Here is a 22,254-nt window from a genome sequence, read left to right on the forward strand (position 1 = left end):
CTGAAACACGCAATTCTAGATCCCGTTCCAGTAGACGGTCGACGCGCAGCCATTCTAGATCGAAAGAAAAATCCTCACGAAGAACCAATTCGCATAACCGAAAGTCCAACTTAAGCGAAAAAGAAAGAGAAGCGAAATTAAAAGAAATGATGTCAAACGCTACATGGCGTGAAGAAGAATGCTCCGAAAAAGTTCAGAAACACCGTGAAGCTTACGAGCGCGAAGAACGGAATCATCAAACTCGAGACTTTGATAAAGAATTTCTCAGCAAGCAATTGTAGTTAGCAATGCAGAATAAGTCCTCATGCCATGCCTCCGCCGATAATCATTTCATTTACCTTGTTCAACAGATTACCAATTAATGGAATTTTATTACGAAGGGTTTGGGTGGACTATCCAAAGCTTGTGAAAAGTACTTAAGTTCCTTGTTTAATAGAAGTCCTGCGGGACGCTTTTCGAAAACCTCCCCCAACATGGAACTATGAGCGCGATGGGCTGTGCCAAAGGCGTCGTTTATGTAAACATCGCCTAACTTGGACAAGTTTTCACGGAAAGCCTTCACCTTCTCAGAATCAGCCTTTACCTTAGCTCCACTATAAATCGACAACTCTTCTTTTACATGGAAGCGAAGATTTTCCAATAGTATAACACTGCCTTCTACTGGATCCTTACACTTCTCCTCTACCTCTGAGCCAACGCAGTCGTTCAAGAAATCCACTTCTTTACCCAGTAAAGTTTTCAGTTCTTCAGCCACAGGTGATAGTGTATATTTGGGATTTTTATTACTGTCAGGGCGGGCCAAGTGACACATTAAAACAACTGATTTGGCGTTTTTCGAAAAAGCATACTTCACGCTGTCTAAAGCGGCTAAAATACGTTGATTACTCACAAGTTTACCATCTTTTATTGGAATATTAAAGTCGACTCTAGGAAAAAAGAGAAGAAACTAAAGAGAAAAAAACTAAACGTTTGTACAATGTTTCTTAAGTTAATTTAAACTACGGATTTCATCTGAAAAAAAAAACAAAAATCATCAAGATCGATGAGAAAATAATATTAATCAAAATGGGCATATCAATGAAAAATTCATCAAAATAAATGTTCAATGCTTTATATTCATTACAGTTCACGTTAACTGTTAACGTCAACATTTATTATTTTTCACTTTGCTTGAATTATGGATCCTTTTTTTCGACGGTTTTGATTTTCTCGGCGTTGTTTGGATGTAGTGATGGAACTGGATTAGGATTAACACGACAGTAGTGCAGATGAAGGTCTCTCGACTTTTTGCGTCAAATTTTGATTACATTTTTTTTAAAATATATTTTTGAAGGTTAAAAGAAATCTTAAACCTTTGCGTGGGTTTCACCAACCATTGTGTGTATATATTATATTTAGGCACATCTTCAGTAATTTTTCTTCATTTGACGTTTTCATTGAAAGAAAAAGTATACTTACGGTTGTCAGCACTACAACCGCTTATTTTTGCTAGACAAACAAAATAAACCAACTTTGTTTATGTGTGTCCTCAACAACGATGTGTGTCCTAGGGCCATGTTATGTCGAATTCTGGTTTTATATTTACATGCCTAGCAAGGGGAAATTTTTAGCAGCTATGTTCAAAAGCGGTGTAATGATTTTATAAAAATTTTGCCTATTCGATTGTCACCAAATTTTCAAACTACCCACTAGATCTTGCTATTAAAATTTTTTTTACCCTTAACGTAGCGGCTCAAAATTTTCTTCAAATTGAAATTTGAAACTTGGAAAACATATCTCCCGGAATCAAATTCATGGGGCTTATCGTGCTATTGTGCACTTTGTTTATAAGTTTACCCGGTAATTTGGTAAATTATCATTTTTCAATTCTGCGGCCGAAAAGGAAATCTTCAAATCGATGATATATTTTTTTAATTACGTCTTTCAAAAAATGCGATGTTTCTTTCTATACTTTGGAAGGATTTTTGAAAGGCAACTTGTGAAGAAACAAAGGAAAAAGGCCTTATGGCAAATGCTGCCACGCTTCGTTCTTTTTCTTTTCAAAATTCTGTCAAAGCACAAATGTTAACCATTCGCTTTCCAAGGCCAAATGTGGCTCGATACCGTATGTTGTATAGTTATTTATAATAACTTTCTTTTTGTTTAAAACACTAAACGTGTTGCATTCCTAATACTTGAATCCGTAAAGCAGAAAAAAATTTGTTATATTATGGCTCTCTAAGAAATTTCCCGAATGCATGTATGAATTCGTCATATTTAGCCTCTCGAAAAAAGGCTATTTCCTATGCTTTTTTTTTTAAATTACTTGAAGAGTTGGTGTTAGGTAAAAAAATAAGTTAGGAATGCAATGATTTACTGTAGTTTTTTTGCTACCGCTTTTGTATACATGCATTATGCAATGGAGGATTTTGTATAAAGTTTGTCAGCTGTATCAACAAAATTATGCCTTCAAATGCTGTAGAAATTGGACGTCCAGACGTACGCGACGTTGTCGATTTGTTTTCTAAAGTGAATTTTTCTCAACAAAATAATATTACCTAACTTTCACCATCTATCTGGCTTGCACACATTCTTTATAAATATATGCGTAAGCAAGTTTATTTGTTGGCGCATAATATTTGCGTTCTTATATTTATGTATAATTTATGCGCATTTGTGTATATGTATGTTTTTTTTTTCATATTTATGTACATGTGCATTTGTGGATACAAAGGGATTATGCTTTATTTTCTTTAGTCATAATACACATGTACACATAAATCGTTTTCTCTTTTTCCCCGCTACAGGAAATTAAAGAATTTCCGACTTTATTACTACAGCAGCGAATTTCTTGTTTTTGCATGCATTTGTGCGTGTTCTTATAAATTTTATTTTATAGCTTAAGAATAAACGGATGTTAATTGTTATGCAAAAGATACTGAATAGGCATCATAAAGCAAAAAAAAAAAAAAAAAAAAAAACTTTTCAAGATTCAATGAAGCCAAAATGATATGAAACTGTAATATGGGAAAGTGGGGAAATATATAAGACAAAATCAAATCATTTCGATACACCTACATATATAAATTACCATGCATTTGAAATTATTGAAATAAAAGCCACTCCTTTTAGATCAGCATCAACACTTATCCTTTCCATGGACATGTTTATAGGAGCACACACACATATCAAATCAGTAAAGAGTAGCAAATTGCTATCAAAACCAGGACGAAAGCACAACCAATTCTGTTAAAGCGAAAGTACAAACAACGAAAACAACAACAACAAAATTGAATAAAATTGAATGAAAAAAGAAATAAACTTAAACAAGTAAAGTTCGTTTAACGAAATTCCAAATACCTGAGAGAATTTCATTTGGAAAAAAACTGTATGTAATAAAATTTGTTAGTTTGTTTCGAAACAGGTTTATGTGGGATTTTTTTCGAAGCACAGAAAACTCAATTAAATAAACACAGGTGAAATGAAATACAACGAAATTGAATAAAGAAATCAAACAAAACAAATCTGGTGATTTTTTATTTTTATATAATTTAAGGCCTGTCGTGAATTTTTACAATAGTATATAAGGCTTATAGAAGTGAGCACTGATAACTTCGTATATATTTATTTATACTTTGGCCCAGGAATTACGCCTTTCTTGACGTTGGCACGTTGAGGTTGCCTTTTATTATACTTCCTGTTTAAGGAGGGCCTCCAGAAATCGTCTACCTCTTCCTTGGAAGAATAAATTGTTGGGACAGTTTCCAGGAAGGTTTTACGTGACTAACTGTTGTGTAGAAGCCTTATCGCACAGCGTCCGATGGTATACGAATTAATTTGATGAGCGATACCTGACGGCCGCAGGGAATAGGACAATCCTCATTGAGAAGAGCGCCCTACATATTAGATAGGCTTCTCCCTATGTTAGTTTCCCACTTATCTTCCCGGTAACGATAGCCACTATGATATACCCCGAAGGTCTGTGCCCCGCAGTCAAGTAAGCAATTCTACCTTTGGGCAACCTGACCACCATGGACATCCACAATTTCATGACTTTTCGTCCTTTTGGACTTACACCATGCTGCACAGCTTTGGATGGTCTCGTAATGTACGCGGCCGGAAACACTCTTGCCTGTGGAGCTCACGTAAATTATAGTACGCTTTCTCGCGCTTTAAAGGATGCCATCAGACAGCATACATCCAACTTTTAAACTTCGTAGACCCCCGGAATCTGAGCAAGTTTGATGGCCTCAAGAAACGAGAGCCGAATACGATAAAAAAATGTTCCCCCATGCTCTTTTTAGTCTTCCAACAGAAAAACTCGTCGCCAGATTCGCATAGTTTCGCTACGTAGATAATTGGAACAGCATGTGAGGCATCTGCATCCACAATTATTTTATTATTATAATTATATCTGATAATCGAATTCGAAAGTGGAGCCTTTTCAAAAAATTTTCAAGGAAACTGGATTAATTTAACAGCAAAAAGTGTTTTATAGCTATACGCGTCTACAAAATGAATTTTAAATTCATGTAAAGAATCATTTTTCCTCCTTCATAGTATCTCTCATTAATAGATATTCTCCCTATTCGCGTGGTCGAAAATTATTACCCGCTTTTCAATCACTATAAATTTATAGAAATGTCTATATCTTTGTTTCATATTTTTATTGTTCCAACACGCAAACAGTTTGGCTTCTATTGATATCGACTAACTTCAGCTAGTTTACTATATTTTACAATATTGTCATGGTATTTGTTTGCGTATGATGCTAGCTTTTTTGTACCAATGTTTTTTGTGATTAAACGAACGAATGAAATTATTACTTGCAAAGCTGAAAAACCAAAGTGAAAAAGAAACGAACCAAACGAACGTGTCAGGTTTTATTTTATTTTGTAAACATAGTCTACAATAGCTAGATGTTCAAAGGCTGAAGAACTAAAGAAGAATGAATGCCGAATGCATACATACTTACATACATGCATACATATGCATGAATGTTAAAACGTTGCATATTAGATAGCGTTTGCCTAGGCAAATGTAACTGGTGGTTTGCAAAAGCAAACATGTAAGGAACAGTATTTATATCGTATAGTATTGCTACTCGAGATTGTCACATCTCCGATAAGTTCCCTACGATGTTTAGGTTTTTGCACTTTTCCAACTGAAATTCTACATTTATATCCTATGAAATGGTTTCTACAGAAGTTTGCATCATATGTGAGTTAGCTTTGGTTTGTTACGTACAATTTTATAGCAAGTTGTTTTTTGCGACCGTTTGACACTTTCTAATGTCACTATTGCAATGTTTAATAATTCTTGGCGTTATGCTTGATGTTCTAATTGCCATTATTATTATTATAATTATTATCACATTCTCTTATCTTTATATCTATTTCTTTTAAAATATATAGACATATACGAAACTTTTCGTTTTTAATGAGAAGAATTTTTGAGTAGAACTTTGACTATTTACCTCGGCGATTTCCGCCAAGATAATAACTTTCAAAATAAATTCAGCATGAAGTGACCTCAAAAACACTCGATTTTAATGCTTTTGGAGCATTTGACTATAAATGGTTGTCCATTTTGAAAATCATATTGCTTATATGCTACTTTTAGAGTCTAAACATTTTCACAATTATGTTTTATATATAATAACGCCAGACACACCTACTTAGTTCAACGATATATATAATTTTGAAAATTTTTTTGCTGATGTATTTGTTCCAAGTCGTCTAGGCATCGTCTTACGAGTAATTGCGCTTGTTTATAAATTTTTGGGTACAGCCTTACCTCTTCAAGATTTTTTTTTTGAAGTTTTTATGCAGTATAACACATGTAGATTGGATATTATCATTAATGTCATTTTGAGTCTTTCAACTTTCTAATGACATTCTGTTAGCGTTATCCACGGCATATGTTCAATTTTTTTCTTCTGTCGTCCTTTAGTCGTGTCCTCAGTTTCTCGCGCCTAAAGTGCCACTCGTCCGTCCCTACCTACATTCAATTTATTTTTTATTGTTCCTGACCGTTTTAACGTCGTTGAAGAGAGTGTTCCATATATTATTCTGAGATGACTCTTAAGCGAAGATTCGATACTTTAATAGATCCTTGTAGGGCAAAAGTGTTGAAAGAAACTATTAAAAAAGGACATAAGGACATAACGAAATTTTGATTATTGAAATATGTTTTAAAAGTTGCTGTCAAGTTATATATAAAACTTAGGATTTCAAATATCAGATAAATCTTGTACCGTACTAAGCATTAGCAAATTTTCTCCCTATATTCGGTATTATGTGTTCGTATTGGCGCAAAAGGTAAAATATATTTAGAAATTTTTGTAAAAGCCATATAAATATAAATTTATTGCGATGGTTTTATATAAATAATTCATATAGGCTTTCATCTACAATTTTATGTGGGCTGAGGGCTAAAATTACGTCCAATTAGTGCAGTTTTGGATGGTTACGTTGGTAGAAAGTTTCATAATAATAGCTTACAGTCTTAAGATTCAGTTTGTTACTCGTGCGAGCGATATATAAAGTATAAGAGAAAATGAAGTTAGATAATTGCAATAATAATTACTTTTCTAGTTCCAAAAGTACGTTGGTTCCATCCGGGACCGAACCGGAGACCTTCTGCGTGTAAAGCAGACTTGATAACCGCTACATCATGGAACCATAATCTTAGGTGGTTTTAAACAGATTCTAAACTATATATAAACTATAATGGCATTGTTTTAAGAGTGAATGTCATTTTTTCGTAATACTCAAAAAAAGAAATTTATATATATTAAAAAAAAATGAACGGTTTTGCGTTAGGACTAACGTACTTTTGTAGAATTATAAGTAAATCAGAAAAAAAACGAAATGTTGAAATCATTTAAGCAAAGACAGATACAATTGAATTTTGAACTGAATATTCGCGTTTGGTTGCGTATTTAAAGGCTCGAATAAACAGTCGTTCGATCACAACAATCAACCGTCCAAATTTGTTGTGTTTTGTATGAATAAATGTTTGGTGTCGGTTTTATTTTTTTTTTAATAAGGTTTTTTACGAAAATTGATCCTTTGTAGAGCAGAAAAGTTTAAGCTTTAATATGCGGTGATGAAAATTGTCCCTTAGTAGCAGTTACAGACTTAAAAGAATAAAATTTGGACCACCGTGAGGTATGTGCCTTTACATAATGAATAGTGAATATTTCTATTCTAACTGTAGCTTATTAAAAAAAAGGTGAGCGTTGGGCTAAATGATGACACATATAGGATGTTACATAATTCTAATACAATAGGTTTTTTCTTTTTCGCCCTATATATTTCTTCTTTCAACGAGAAGTATTTAAATGTTTAATGCGAAAAAACAAAACAGAATGCTTTTAGAATCTACGGGTAGACACTTATGCTGACGCTTGTTTACAAGATAAAGGACATGGAGAGCAGAATACGAGAAGCTGAGTGCGTTAGGTCTAAGTTAATTATGGTAGACGTCACGACTTAGTGGATAAATGTTTTCTTAAAAATACCTTCGTTATAGATATCAAATAAAAGCAGCTGGACAGTAGAATGCGGTAAAGCGTGTTAATTATAATTTCATTACGGTGGACGTTTAATACACAAAGTCTTGTGGCGTTTAGGAAAAGCCAACATCTTGGACATTAAAATTTTAAGCATTTATGTGGAGGGTATCCGACATTCGGCCCCTGCCCAATATGACTTTTTTACAGTATTGTATGATTCTAAAGTAATATTCGAATATGAAATGGTGTCCCTAAGCTTTCATGTTTGAATTTTTTTTATTTGACAAATTGTAATTTCCAATTTTTTTTCTTGGAACATCTCTATAAGTACTGGCGTGAAATTAGTCCACCGTACATAGCACTAATGTTTGTCTTTGCTAAAGGGTGAGCTATCTTCACATTTGCTCCCCGCCGATGCTAAGGTAATATATATTTGGACGCTACAAAATGATTAGAAAAACTAAACAAAAATAGAAATACAAGCATAAATAAAACAAGAAATTATACAAAAATGTTATAAGATATAAAAAAAATTTTTTTTTGCTATTATTTATCATATAATGCATGTATATTATTGACGAAGACTTACAGCACACAAAGTGTGTATAAAAAAGTTTAAAGAATTTCGCCATGTGCATGTCTTAAAGGACGCTAAAACCTGTCAGAAAAACCTAATTTAATCACTAACTTGCCCTCTCCATATACGCAATATATTAAATGTAGCATAAAAGACCAGGAATCTGCGGTCGGTTTATTGCTCTGAAAATGGTTATAATAAGATTTGGACGTTGCATTCCTTCAGTATTTGTATTGTAATATTGCGTGAAAACTAGTAGTAATAACTCCGCCCTTTTGCTTTTATGTTCGTAATTGGAGTTTTAGTTTGTTTTACATGCGCAAGTTTGGTAATACTGTTTAATTTTAATACTTATTTTACACGTTTGTCTTTTATTTCGCAATAAATCGTCACTTAGCACAGACATTTTTAGCGAAGTCACGAACTTTAAAAATGTGGGTTATCTTGGTGGGCCCTTTTCACTTCAGTCTATAAGTCCCGTATTACTATAATTACTATTATTATCAGTTTTCGAGTTATTATTATTATTATAACCTACACCGCTAACGGAGCAATGGTATATCAAGTTTGTGGGTATGTATGTAAAATCCAGAAGGGCTTGAGATAGACCTGTCATTATACCAATCGATTCAGAGTCACTTTCTAATTTGGTTTAAGTTTGTCTGTCCATCCATCGCCTTCTACTCTTCTGCTCAACCTACAGGTCGCAAATCTTTGTGATAAACTTGGGGCACTGACGTAATTTGGCCCGAGCACGCATTCTATTGAAAACGATTCGCATTGTACCATTTGTTCGAACACTCGGTATATAATCCCTTATCTAGAAAAATCGTTATATGAATAACTGTATTAAGCAAAGTAGAGTAGAGTATTTAATCGTGGTCCACTAAACCACACGTCTTCACTTGCTATTACTTATTATTATTGTTTTTATTATTCTTCTTATTCTAATTATTATTGTTATTGTTATTATTATTTTCTTTATTATCTCTTTCTTTGTTGAAGGATTGCTTATAAATACGAACTACAGAAATACATAATTCAAAGCATAAAAATACATATAAGATCTAAATTTTGTTGTTGATATGTTTATTCAGAGTCGTCCATAAGTCTCACCACCCCACAGGTCTGTAGAATGCCCATTGTATTTGCGTGTAAAGCTTCGTATTTAGTTGCAGATTATTATTATTATTATTAACACTTAAGCCAATTATTTCTTTTCGCTTAAAGGAAGATTTTTCTTTTGCTGCTAGAGAAATATACATAAAATTTCATTTATCAATTAAGCGAATGAATGTAAACTTTAATGGCTGCATGAAAAAGTCTAAAAGAAAAATCCGGTTTCCATAATATTCCCATAATGCCAGAGTAAACATGATTGCTTGTGCTGCCAGCATGAATTGCTAACAGTAAAGATGATGCCAAACGTATAAAAATATAAATGAAAGGAGGCGAAAATAGAATAGCACAGCATGTTGACTACGGGTATAATTTGCGGTGGCAGTTTATTATTAGTCCATTGGGTAACATTATAGTTTTTCAAATGATTTATGCTTTAAAAGCAAATATTCATTTTTTTACATTCAACACAGAAAATAAAAAGAAATTATTGAACAGAGGTGGGCTTTAAAGACAGGATAAATCTAGAAAAAATGTATTCCTATTAAAGAATAATATAATAAAAATAAGAAAGTAAGAAAGTTATATTGGGCGGGGACCGAATCTCGTATATCCACCACTATGTTTTTTGCCTTCTATTTCCTAAGTTCTTTTATGTCATACCCATATCAACGGTATTTTGTCGCAAAAATTAGTTCACTACGTCGTGACGTCCGCGATATTTAATTTGGAACTTAGCATTTTTCCTAGTTCTTTTATTTGATACCCACATCGCCAATTAAGAAAAATTAATCGCCATACGATATTCATCCTAAAATTAATCCATTTTTAGGCAGATAATACATTTTCGTTTAAGTAGTGTACAAAATAGTTTTAAACATTCGGTTTTGTTTGCCTTATAATAAATAAGCATAAAACCACAAAAAAGTGAAAAAAGAAATTATAATCACTTGTAATTTTGTGGGGGCATGCCGGATGACGAATGGTTTCCAATTCTGCACGTAAGAAGTAGAATGCTTTGTAAAGTAAATGTTGAAAATTTCAGTCTTCTAACTTTTATAATTTCTGAGAAACGAGCAAAAATCCACCAATCTTTGTTAAGAAAATCGGGGTTTCATGCTCCTCTGCGAACTTCTGCTCTGAACAATTGGCTCATTTTTAATACGAACCTGAAAAAAAAAATTTCTAGCAAATTCGAAGCCGATATCTCCATTTTCTCGACGAGAAGAATGCCAAATTCACACACCACACAAACACACAGAGGGACAGACAAGGCTAAATCAGCTCAAAATTTAACACTGACCAAAAGCTTCCTTTTTGGGTGTTACATATATTATAAAAAAATTAGCATACCCCCTTTTATAGAGGTGGGTATAAAAATAGCAAAAATTTTATGACATAAGATCGTCTGATATTTCATTCACCTTTGATGCAAGAAGAGAAAAGAGATATTTAGGTGATACTTCTCCCGTGTATATTTATTTATGAGAACTCACCCATAAATAGTTGAGTTTTTATGAATAATTAATAATTTTTAATAAGTAACTTGCAAAAAACCGTAAGCATTACTACATACTTTAGGGTGCGCTTTACACACGTAGAAAAGTATAGCAACCTGCGGGAGCCTTTGTACAAGTACGGCTCACAGAATCCTTCTTGAAAAAAATCTCGAGATCGACGGGAAAACTTGGCTAACTAAACTGACCCAGGAGTAACGATTCTCGACAGTTACCTTTTGGATATTATAAACGATATGAGAAAATTAGTTTATTCCCTCCCACAGTGCTTGTGACAACTTTCTATCATGGCTTCCCGTTCCTAGGCCTTTTCTTGTTAAATATTAATTCTACAATGTAATAAAATATTGTATGTATAACACCTGGCCATTTTTCTGGTTACAAGGATACCGAATTGTCATTACAAAAGTGTCAGAATAACGCGACATTCATACACAAATCAAATTGCAATATATAAAAAGAAAAGCAAAAGAAGGGTGACATGCAACCAACTCTACATATGTGTATATAGAAAATGTACTTTTTCACAGCATCTGCTATGGCTTAATGGTTTAAGAAAAAACACATCTTCTTATTATAATAACCTGTAAAACATTTCATTTTTTAAGGAATTTTGAAAAACAGTAAAATGTGGTGAACATTTTGCGAAAGTTTTCACTATCATTCGCCTTAAAAGTAATGTTTACGAATTAATCTTAATCTAAGAGCTGGTCGAACGAAAAAGACTTAATTCAATTACAATATATTTTATATATTTATAATAGCTGTATATTTATCGAGTCCTATATAAGACTCGCAATACAAACTCAGTACTGTATAAAACTAAGGCAGTTGTACGGCGAATTCACATACTTTTGCGTAATATGTCCAATAAACGGCGCCGAGTTTTTGCCTTATAGATAAAAGGACCCACTTTCAAAAAAAGATAGTAGAATATATAAATCAAAAATGATAATATCTTTATTATTTGATTTATTATTATTTGATTTAAGACTATGGTTTAATTTAAAGTGATTCAAATTCACCTTCAACTAAATATAAAGAAGTTTGACTACCGTACAACTTTACGACTTGGTTTGACGACATCTACTTAACGACTCTGCGACTTTAGAACTTGTCTCGCCAACTTCCACTTAGTGACTGATTCTTGTTTCTTTGGCGCTCTCTGCAACGCTATTCCGATAGTTTTACTTTCCCTGTCAGATCTCCTTTCTTTATTATTCTTCTACGCAGGTACATCTCACGTGTATTCTGCGAACCTCCTCAACCATCAGGAACTTTTAACGCTTCGTTTAGTAGCTTTCATGTCTTTTAGGAATTTTAATAATTCTCTCCAAATATTGATTAATTAATAGCCAAACGCAGTGATCCAAACGGAACAAGATTATTTTCACTACGAACATAAGTGGTATACAACTAAGATAGCTTTTATTATGCTGATCGGTTTAGAGTCTTTTTGATTGGTCCGGAATCGATTTTGGTTACCCTCCTATATAAAGGGCTCCAGAAAACATAAATCTTTATATCCGGATGCGCTAATTCTAGTAATTTTTTCACTTGAAAAAGGAATTTATTGAGAAAAATTAGTGCAATTTATAATTAATCAAAATATTTTCCCTCATTTTCTACAACTTTTTTCCATCTTTCTAGTAAGAATCGCGATATCGCACTGGAAGAACGGCATTGGTTTGGCAGCGATCCAATCATCGATAGATTTACGCATTTCATCTGTGGGGAACCGCACGGCGGTCAAGGCATGCTGCATTAATCTGAACAAGTGATAATCAGGAGGCGCCATCTTCGAAAAAATGGTACTTAATTTAATTTGCATCAAATCAGTTCACATTTTGTAGTAAATCACTGTTCAAACTACTAAGCCTACTAAGATACAAGAAGGCGATTAAAATTTTGTTTCTAATTCATCTAAGCGGGGATTTGTACCACTTTAACAGACTCTGTGAAACTCATTAACACTGCCTGAGGAAATTTATTGAAAACAAGTTTGTGCTCTTTCCATTCTCAATATATGGTACTAGTTTATATAAAACTTCTAAAAGAAAAGATCAGGTAAAGGATTTTAGCGAAAAATCAAAGCCACTTTACAAGTGCACGAAGAGCTTGGTGAAAAATTTAAATCGAGTGAAAAATTAGCAAAAAAATTGAAATATATTGTAGATAAAAGAAGAGTTAGTCGAGTCTGCTTCACTATTCAACGTTATTGGGAAGCGAACAAAATATTATATTTCAAATAAATGTGTCATCTAAAAATTGATCCGTACCTAATTAAACTAATAGGTTACACGATGAAATAGAAAGTCTGAAATTTAGAAACGCACAAAGTTCAGCCCCAACAGCTGTTATTACAATTCACTTCTTCAAAATTCTTAAACTATCTTCGCTCACTCTAGTTAGCCGTATTAGTGGTACGTCAAGATTTTATTTATGGTAGGTATCAACGAGTCTGACGTTTATTAGTGGAGTACATGACAGCCAATTCGAAACTTATAAAAAACTGCTTTTAGGTAGTTACTATCTCGGTTATTCGTTTAAATTCTCTGTATTCGAGTTAAATTTGGGGTTTCCATTTTATCCCATTTTCTTCTTTAAATCACTTTTTGGTTTATTGAATGGTAAAAGGTAGATGAGCATAGAATGTAACTAAGTACTCCTAACAGAAGATGCAGCTTATCTTTCCTTCCGAAGGGATATTTTTCTATTCTCTTCTTAATTGTTTTCATTAGCAATCAGTACAGCACGCGCCACTGAAACGCTTTATTTTTGATTTCAATGAAGTTCTAGTTCTCTTGTTCATTTTTTTGGTAAAAATGAGTGGATACATATCTTTCACAACATTCCCCGTTGTTTCAGCTGCCACTAGTTTCTTCTCGTAACATTTTAATATACATCGAATTGTTGATGTTACTAGTGCAGACAATATTGCTGCAACGGATTGGATTTTATTCTTTTAATTTTCATACTTATCTCCCGATTTCCTTACGTGTATGAAAAGAAATTTAGTTATATTTGTTTCATTTGTCAATAAATAAATGTGAAAAGTTTTTCCATTTGAACTATTTTATTTTTAAAATTTTCTGTTTCACTGTTCTTCTTCCTTTCTTTATATTTACACTTTTTTTTAACAATATATTTTAGGGGACTTGAAATTGCCGGATTACTAAATTTTTAAAGTACTCTAATATACCCTCAAAATTTTTCGGCAATGAGTTATCTACTTTCCACTGCAATATTATTTATCCTTTTCACCTTCGTGCTCCGATTTACTGTTATTATGCGCATAATACTAACGATTCTTTCATCTCTGCCATCGCTAATATTTGCTACTGTTGTCAGTTGGTTACTGACAATGACTTGCGAGCTTTTCAATCGTCCCGTTTGCGAGCTATACGGTCTTACAATCGGGTTGATGTTGACATTAGTATCTTGTACTATAATAATGATATTTTCTGTTATAGCCGTAGGTTTGAGATTAGTTTTTAATATCGATTGATCAGACACTCTGTACGCGAAAGTGAGGAAGAAAAAATAAAGGAAAGAAAAAAAAAACATGAGAAAAGGTACACGTTTTTGAAAAATTAACAACTTACAGCAACGAAAATCAAAAAATCGGTCAAAAGAATAAGCAAAAATTGTAAGTAAAATTAAAAACATATATAAATATTTCAAATTATTGAAATTAAAAAATTTGTTTCAGTTTCTCCCAAATTTTCAAATTCGAAAACAAAGAACACATGTCAGGGAGAAAAACATTGATTTCAATGCATACAAAATGTATTTATTACTTCTTCGAACATATTCATATTAAGCGTGGCGATGAAGGTTTGATAGTATCAGAATGAAAGCGTTAAGAATGAATCGATGTTGACTTACTTGGTCTTGGCTTATTGAAGAATTGAATGTTAGTTCATAATAGAAAAAAAGGACTACAGCGTTTCTTAAGCTAAAAATATAGAAGGTAAGCGCATTGATGGCAACTGGAACTTGTCTAAATAGATAAAACCTTAAGATGGCTTTCATTCCATATTCACAGGGCAAAACCCTAGAACCACTGGGTACGAGCCAAGAAAGTTTCCGGTCAGTGAAGTTTCAAGTCTCTTAAGTATTAATGAGCCGTTCTGCAAGTCATAGAACATGTAGCGTGTTAGCTTACAAATTTTGCTTTAGCTGGTTACTGACAGATGCGTCTGCGGCCCATAATATGTGTCAACAATCCAAATAAAGCATGTGTTCCTTTGTCCGAAATATGTCACAAAAATATTTTATGGGCGTTACATGTGTGGAAATGGCCGAACGATTACAAAGATGGAAAGGCAAAAACAATTAACACACATATTTTCTAAGCACGCGTACTCAGATTTCAACGCAGTAGATATCTTAATCAAATCCTATATTTCACAACATTGCAAAGCATTGAAAAGTCACACAAGAAAAGGTTTGTTGGATTTTAATAAATAAGCTTGTTCGTTTTATTATTTAATTGCGAAGAAGCTTGACTTGAAGTGCAAATTGTAAAAAAAAAGTATATTACTGCCAAAAAGTTTTTAATTTTTAAAAATTTTTAGTTTAAATGGTTTTTTAAGATAATTTATAATCCGTAATCTTGTTTAATAAACTGAACGTTTCAATTGAGGCATCTTATGAGGCAAATTATGATCAGAAAGCGGCAAGTCTCAACATTTCTTAACCGTCATAAATCTATTGAAAGTGTTCGAAATTAACCAATATAAGTAGAATTGTTTAGCTGCGGGGCCAACATGTAAACATGCAAGCTTTCTCTGAATTTTACTAAGCCACTTGCAAAAGTGCTATGAACAAGAACTGTCAAGCAAGCGCCTATGTGTCTGCTGGGCGTTTAAGATGGTGTTTATAAATGCGGTGTTCAATGTTTCCTGGAAATCAATAAGACAAATAGAATTTTTTTTTTGGCAAAATCCGACCTTACTCATTAACGTAGTTCCGTTCAGGAGTCATACATTCAGTTCACAGTGGTGCATTCAATTCAAGGCTTTTCTAAAATCTCTTCTTCTAACTAGAACGGTTAGTTTTACAATTCCCCTACACTTTTCAATGTAATTTATGCAACCATTTTTATACAATGGCGTCACAAAATTCGTTTTCCAAGCCTGATGAAAATAATCTTTTTATAAGCTATTATTGAAAATATAGAAGAGAGAAGAAACACAGTAGGTGGCAAGATATCAAATGACTCAGTCGAATACGAATAATTATCCTGCAAATGATTGACAGTGAAATGCGATCTCTCGAAAAACTCGGCAAACATATTATTTACTTTAAATGGACCATACCACGGTGGATACAGGACGAATAACTCTTATTTTATTCTTGAGTTAACGAAATTATAAAATTTCTTGGGACCATTAAGCAATTGGTTTTTCATATTTCGGATATAGAGAGGGAACATTTCCCCCTTAACGAATCTAATTCACATCTTGTTCTAGAACAAGGACAAGTAGTCAACTACTGATCTACTTTTAAACAATCTACTTCTTGTATTCCTTATCAAAGGTAGGTGACTGTTGAACCAAACCGGACCACCTTGTAGTATCTTAGCGTTTTATATATGAAAGGCAGCCAGCCCTTCATCAAGCCTAATATTTCCCAAATTCCATTCTATCGAAGATAGCGTATGTTTAAGCGTGTCATGGTTGACCTTACTAAACAAATGTTTATAATTAAGCTGAGTTAGCTTTCCAAAGTTATAGTATGCCACTCATTTCAAAAGAGAAGATAGGATAGTGGACATGCACAGAAAATAAAAAAGGACCGGGCTGAGATACTTTAAAAATTGCCTCGTTGGTTGAATATTCCCTGTGATACAAAAATTCCCCCAACGTTCTCGCCAATATACTGCAAAACTGAACTATTTGGGGGAGATGATAACTCGCTGAGCTTAGCACCATTCAAATTACTGACAATAACGTTGTCCGAATCAGATTCGCCAAAGAAAATTCCAAAGAACTCATTTGAGATACAGCCGCCCCAACTACAGTTACAGCGCCGCTGGGTAGACCAGCCTGACTCGTTGAAGCTGTTTTTACCGAAACATTAATAATTAATGCATGATGCACTCACGTAATAATGCATGATGCGATGCCAGAGCGGGAGAGAATATTTACCAACTGCTTATCACGGAATTAGGAGGAATCATATGGTTTATCCTGAATTTTTTTCGTCTATCGTTGGGTTGGATAACAAATGTCAACGTGGGAATGCTGATCTGAACGGATCCACACGCCACAGTGCAAGTTGCATATTTTTTTGGGTACACGAGGTGAGCAAGAATCCTCCAAAAACTGACCTCACACATTTCTTGACATGTGCTGAATTTATTCACAACCGCTTCTAACATCGTCTTGGCTTCTACAAGCCCCAATTCCGCCTCGGTGAACAATCTATCGAAGTCGATATTTTTCTCTCTGCAATCCGGGCAGGACCAAAGTGGCACTTTTGAGGCATCAACGCCATCATTAGCTGTTCTGCCAGTTATGCTGTTCTGCGCATTTAGGGCACCCGCAGCACTCACATAAGGAGCAAGTTATGTGGCGGTCAGAGCCAGAGCCAGTTTTCACCCGGCAAGACTTGAAAAGACAATTCATATTTCCACAGTGTCGAAAAAACCAATGTTCTTTTACTACTATTAGTGGCTATGATTATTTTGCAGATATCGTCGTTCAAATTAAAAATTGCATATAAAAAAGTGTTCTGATTCTACCAGTTCTTCTCAACCACTTTTCGCTTTGAAAATCTCTTTAATCAGTTGTCGGTATATTTACTGTGAGCCCTAGCTCTCCAAATATTCCTAATACAATATGTAAACTGTAATTGTGACACACAACAATACTGATCCACGAAATAAATCCTAAAAGTTTAAGAACGAATATTTGATGTACATACCAGGAGAATACTTTATGATTGTACGCGCACATAAAATTTTGTCGACAAATCAGCGCCAGAATTTTCAACTCTCTTTTATTATTTAACAAAATCGCACCATTTTTCAACTTTACCATATTTAGTACAAGCTTACTTTTCTCCAGTGAATATATAGCATTCTTTACTACATATGGATGAATAGATCCCATCCTACATTTTTTAGCGCAAAAAGCAGCGATTGTTTCTGGAGGGATATGATAATGCATTATAGTCCCAAATATCATCTTTCTTGCCAAAAATTTTCAATTTTTTGATATTCTCTAATTCTCTTTTTATTATTGGGATCCGGGAAAATTTTCTTTTCATTATATACGAATTACCGTTATACGACAAATCGTCGAATTTGAGATTTTTTGATGCATTTGTAACCAGAAATGCTTTATTCAGCAGAAAACAAATCGTTCCAAAAAGAGTTAATATGAAAAAGAAAGGCGATAGTAACTATAACAATTTTATAATACATTATATAAAAATGTTCAACGCTATAAAAAATAGAGCCACTTTTCCTTTTGAGCTATTTACTTTCTCTTCTTTTTACTAAAATAGAGCACGCCTGATAGACACGCACCAACCCAATACTATGAACACTGTGTTTAACGTAACAGCTAGGTTAATGAAAAACTACAAAAAAAACCTTATGCATTACAAAAGCAAAAGTAGAAAAAAGTAAAAACGGAAATAGTAATTGCAGCACTTGCAGATCATCGATATGTGACTACTCCGAGTTTCGACATTTTCTTCTAAAATTAACACGTAACCTTAAACAAGTCCAAAACTCGAAATTGAGTTTATATAAAGCGTACAAAAATGCCAGAGCAGTTTACAGACCATTTTTAAGAGCTTTTTTGCGCAATTTGTTTATTTGTGTTCATATTGCAAGAAGTAATAGAGCACCAAGCTGGAACAGCATTAAACGTGAAGGAGTGAAATATAATTTTGATAATCAGTTTCTTGTTGTCTATGTTTAAATCCGCATTTCTATTAATCAATGGATAAAGAATATTGTTAATGTAGCACTTTAAGTTCATATAAACATGCATCGTATGTTTGAAACCTCATATCTCTTTGCTGAGAACCCTTTGCATAGTGCTTTTTTTTAATTTTAACGTTACTAGAGCTATTTTATCGTTTCTGAATGCATCTAGAGTCTTTGACCGTTTATTTCTTAGTTGGCGCTCAGTCTGAGTAAAGTCCGATTTCGTCGAGTCTTACGTATTATTATTTATTTCTGTAAAAGATAATGAAAGAATATGGGAAAAATTATGTTCGAATAGTAATAAGATAAGAGTGACGAATAACGTTTCTATTTTTGCATATACTGATAAACTTAGATTTTTTGATTATCCAAATCACTCTAACAGACCAGCTCAATTGAACATATTCGTCTGTTTCCATAGACCAACGGTTCTCAATAGAAGAACAAATGATGAAGAAACAAGTCATATCCTGCAGCAATATTTACTGCGAGCTACAAGCTATTCTTTTTATGTATTCTCATCGGAAAGGCATACCGTTTGAAAGTACGCTCCGAACAAGAAGAGAAAGGAGAAGGACTAGCATATGACCAAGATTTGGCAGTCACAAATAATGCCGTCTTACAATTAGCCAGAATGATACCAAGAATAGGAATCATACAGAGTTTTTCGATAATTATTAGAAATCGTTGACCTCGGCATACTATTTGCAAACACAAGGGATCTATTGTGTCGGAAGTGTACAACGGAATAAATAGCCTAATTGTAGACTACCGGACAAGAAGAATTTAATAAAGCTGACGATTCACAAATCTTGGTGCGTTCCGTAATGATTTGGCTGATACTCTTCGGGCAATAAAAAAGGTCGGTAGTAATGGCTCAGTTGAGTAAAGGTCACAGGACTAAAAACGTTGAAGGACATCTTCTTCGTCGCGGCGGTGGTAAGTGGTCTATATTTTCAAAAAGACTGCGGTTTAAAATTCCGCTACTTGCCATGTTTTCTAATGTATTGTAGCGAAACCACTCAATATTTAAGGTTCTTTTATTAGTTACTCTTTATTTAGGTATTGGCTTATGTTTTATTAGACTTATTACACTACTGCTTATATTCTGACCTAACTGATGTATGGTCAGTATCTTATATAGGAAATAACTTAATGCTAACTTAAGCAATTAATATAACTAAAGTAGGTTATCGCTAGAATGGTAACGTAAGCATATAATATAAAAATGGATTATTACTAGAATTACTGCTTAAGCAAATAATATTATATTAATAGATTATTACTAGAATTACACTATCTTAGCTAGGTTAGGTGTAAAATGTAAACTTAGCAATAACTTGTAAATTACGGTAGAGTGCGACAGATCGATAATACTACAGTATAGAGAGATTCTGTTTGCGTTTGAAGTAATATATTATTGTACTCAGGAAGTGATTTTCATGGCATTGTTTTTTTTTTTTTTGAAATTACAAGTAAATTCTTATGCGTTTCTTTTTGTATTTTTCCAATTAACTGCACCTACTTCTGTGTTGATTTCTAATTTTATTTATTAAAAATAGAGATACATGCCTTTAAGGATTAAAATTACACTTGGGGTTCGATATTAAATGTAAATACTAGACTCATCCAAGGATTGTCATTACCATCAATCCCGTTTAGAGTAAAAAAGACGTTTTTCTGCCCATCTTTGAGCTTTTGAAAAACGCATCCTTTTGAATAAGTTTGTACGTTAGCACGTTAGCAGAGAAAATATCAGAACTAAGAATCGCAATGTCGTTAGCGAAAATGAAAACTTGGTAGTGGAATCTCTACAATGAAGTATTATACAATATACGTGCTATATATAATATCCTTATGGGCAACCTGCACCGACTTCAATTGGGGAAATGAACCTTTCATGCCAAACTGAATCGAAAATAGCCTTGATGTCGGTCAAAACTATTTCAGTAGAATATTTACAACTAAAGTTTGATTTTATAAAATCTTGGTTTTCGTTTTATATTCACCACTGAAGGATGAAGGGTGTATTCATTTTTCACAACGTTTTCACCGCCCAGAAGAAAGCATTAGAGGCCCCACAAAGTGTCAGCACCACGTTGTAAATCGATTTAAGCATATGCGTCTGGCGGTATGTCCGTCTGGTTATTCTAAGCGTTATCCTTCCCCAAAAATTAAGCTATACACTTTAAATTTGGCTGAAACATTGGAAGTTATTGCACACACGTTGATATTGGAAATAAGTCTACAGCACCACGAAAACTGGGAACAAATCTGTTGTTCACAAGCAATGAAAAATTATATTTCTGCTCGCCACCCATAAATTATAGGCAATGCTGTAGCACTTCTACAAAAATAGAAAAAATAGACTACTCCTACCCAATAGTATGGTGTATCAATATTTAATTGTATATCCAATACCTTTACAACGCGTAGAAACAAGCTTCAAAAACCATGTAAAGTATATAAATTCTTGGTCAGTTTCAAGCTTGGAATGCCCCTAAATATGTCCGTCCGTTCTTCTGTCCATCTGCAGGTTTGAGCAACTTTGTAGTATATGTGATAAACATTCTCCCGCTAGCGAAAATGAATATACAGCCTACAAATTTGCAAAAGAATTTGGAAGTGATCTAAACTTTTCAAAAGACACGCCTACAACGCCCACACGTCTATGCGGCAAAACCTTTTATTTTGAAAATAAAAAAAATTAGCAACGCCCACTTCATGTTATAGAGTATGAAAATATAGTTCTTGTACTTTTTTTTTTTTTTAGAATAAGAGTGAGGGATATAAAAGGTACGGTCACGACCGAATATAATTTTCTTGTTTATTTTTATTTCGTTCAATATTACCTCTAATCCCAAAAATTACCTCAATGTAAATGGAAGTCTTTTGTTTTGAACGCGGTTTAGGGGGTTTTCTATCATTTTGTAGGATAAATTGATGCTTATTTCCTAATAACGCAAAGAATGTTAATTTTGTCCTCATATAGCATGTTTATGGTCTTCTGGAGTAAAGGTATAACTTAACATGATCTCGTTGAAAAAATTCTAATATGGATTATATCGCATGATATTGGTGATTGGTGGTTTTTACATGCTGATTGAAGTTTTCTCTGGTAGTCGACTACATTACGTAATAAATGCCTTGCTTTACAACTGTTCTCAAACAACTATTCGGCCAAATAGGCGCAGTCTAAATATAAGTAAATAATATTCGGTCGTGACCGAATCTCTTATACACGTCACTCTTATTCTAAAAAAGACAAAAAAAAGTAAAAGAACAAAATTTTCATGGTCTATAATATGGCGCAGTTGATTTTTTTCTATTTTCAATATAAAAGGTTCTTGCCTCAAGACGTGTAGGCGTTGTAGGTGTGTCCTTTGAAAATTTTAAGTCAGCTCAAAATTCTTTTGCGAATTTTTAGGCGATATCTTCATTTTCGCTAACGGAAGAATGTTTACCACAAATACTACAAACTTGCGCAAACAGAGAGACGTATAGACGAATACGCGGACATGCATTCAAAATTTGAAACTGGCCAAGAATTTATATTCTTGCTAGGGTTTTTGACGCTTGTTTCTGCGCGTTATAA

General features: G+C 33.5%; 1 non-coding gene and 1 pseudogene across 1 annotated transcript; both read right to left on the bottom strand.

The window, feature by feature from the left end:
• Positions 1-302: 302 nt before the first annotated feature.
• LOC119642931 lies at positions 303-3,144 on the bottom strand (annotated as a pseudogene).
• A 3,445-nt stretch (positions 3,145-6,589) lies between these two features.
• Positions 6,590-6,662, bottom strand: Trnav-uac. Its single transcript has one exon. It is a non-coding gene; the product is annotated as a tRNA-Val (tRNA).
• Between the last annotated feature and the right edge of the window lie 15,592 nt (positions 6,663-22,254).

This window comes from Glossina fuscipes, unplaced genomic scaffold (assembly GCF_014805625.2).
Source record: "Glossina fuscipes isolate IAEA_lab_2018 unplaced genomic scaffold, Yale_Gfus_2 287, whole genome shotgun sequence".
NCBI classification, from domain to species: Eukaryota; Metazoa; Arthropoda; class Insecta; order Diptera; family Glossinidae; genus Glossina; species Glossina fuscipes.